The following is a 1,998-nucleotide window of genomic DNA, read 5'->3' as shown; positions in this document are numbered from 1 at the left end:
GCTACGATATAACACACAAACCAGAGTTAGACCATGATTTGACGTTTGGGAGATAACACAAACAATCGGGGTTAGAGCTACGATATAACACACAAACCAGAGTTAGACCATGATTTGACGTTTGGGAGATAACACAAACAATCGGGGTTAGAGCTACGATATAACACACAAACCAGAGTTAGACCATGATTTGACGTTTGGGAGATAACACAAACAATCGGGGTTAGAGCTACGATATAACACACAAACCAGAGTTAGACCATGATTTGACGTTTGGGAGATAACACAAACAATCGGGGTTAGAGCTACGATATAACACACAAACCAGAGTTAGACCATGATTTGACGTTTGGGCTTGACGTTAGAGCTACGGGAGAGAACATAAATGCACGGATAGAAGGAGATGGGTAACACAAACTAGTGTTAGAAGTAAAGGATATGAGACAACACAGGGTTAGAAGTACTAGGATAACGCGATGAGGGATAGAAGATACGGGATTAACATAAACATGGTTAAAAGTACTGGGATGATTAGAAGTACTGGGATTAACATAACAGGTTAAGAGGTACTGGGATTAACATAGCAGGATTAGAAGTACTAGGATTAACATAAGCAGGATTAGAAGTACTAGGATTAACATAAGCAGGATTAGAAGTACTAGGATTAACATAAGCAGGATTAGAAGTAATGGGATTATCATAAGCAGGATTAGAAGTACTGATTAACATAAGCAAGATTAGAAGTACTGGGATTAACATAAGCATGGTTATTGGTATTAGGATGACATATGAAGGGTTAGAAGTACAGTAGATTACACATACCATCGTTAGAAGCACAGGACACGACACAAAGAACATCTAAGAAGGTTAGGAGTACACGCAACACACAAGCAGAAATGTTTCAATCATTCATGATCTCCATACCTTCCGGAGTAGAAGCTTCCGCCTTTACGGATGCTGCGGGTTTTTCTGGTACAGCAGCTGGATCCTTGCTGGCAGAAATGATGCCTGAAGCCACCAGCTTAGTGAAGAGGCTATTAACATCAACGCCAAACGTCGACACGGCAGGCAGGGTCGACGGTTGTGTCACCGGGGCTGGTGGCTGCGCCGCTTGCCGGGACTCTGGAAACAATGGCCACGACGGTTAAAACCGACATTCCCAATTTTCACATCAACGCCAATTTCACGACAGTGCCAATTGGCATGTCACGCGAAACAATTCCGCACTAAACATACATCGACAAAATACATCCAAAAACATCGACTTTGACGGCTTTGACAAATAGTCACGTAGCTCTTTGTTAAGCTGAATGACGTTGCCTGTTGTATCACCAGATGGCAGCACGTGGACGCCAGTGAGTCTGACTGTCTGACTAGTTCGCAAGAGTATAGAACAGCAGCAGCGTGAGGAGGGGCAAAGACGCGACGACTCACCGACAGGAAAAGTGCCCGCCGGAGGCATGTAGGCTGGCGTGTGATTCGTCGAGCTGTCCGTCGCCGTGACGACGACACCGTTCTCAGAGGTCGGCTCCGGCGAGGCGGGCGACTCCGACTCGACTGTTGGTGCAGACTTCGGCGGAGGCCCGACGCGGTCGTCCTGGTCCTGTGGAACAACCGGCGCCTCCTGGTGGGGCTCCTGTCCCGGCGTGGCGACGACGGCCGCCGTTGGCTCGCGCTGCTTAAGCAGCTCACGTAGATCCACATCGCCCGACGTGACCATCGTCGCACACGCATCCTTCGACGCTGCAGTCGTCGTCACGGCGACGCCAAACGACGTGGGAGGCTGCGACGACGCTGCGACCGACACCTGCGCGCTGCTGAAGCCCACCCTGGGGTCGCCGACGACGACGACGGGCGGCGCGTACGCCACGACGGCCGACGACTCGGTCATCCTTGCTCCGCCGTGCATCCTCGACGTCGGCGGCGGCGACATGCAGGGGGCGCTGCAGGGCACCCTCGCGACGCCCGCGCGCTCGCCGGGCAGGTACGGCGGCGACG

General features: G+C 51.0%; 1 protein-coding gene across 1 annotated transcript in view; it reads right to left on the bottom strand.

Moving 5' to 3' along the window:
• Window positions 1–1,998, bottom strand: part of LOC106810179 — a 12,469-nt gene that overhangs the window by 8,945 nt on the left and 1,526 nt on the right. The gene's annotated exons all lie outside the window — the stretch shown is intronic.

The sequence above is a fragment of the Priapulus caudatus genome, unplaced genomic scaffold (assembly GCF_000485595.1).
Source record: "Priapulus caudatus unplaced genomic scaffold, Priapulus_caudatus-5.0.1 Scaffold416, whole genome shotgun sequence".
Taxonomy (NCBI): domain Eukaryota; kingdom Metazoa; phylum Priapulida; class Priapulimorpha; order Priapulimorphida; family Priapulidae; genus Priapulus; species Priapulus caudatus.
The sequence above is the reverse complement of the archived record's forward strand: the minus strand, read 5'-3'. Positions and strand labels throughout refer to the sequence as shown.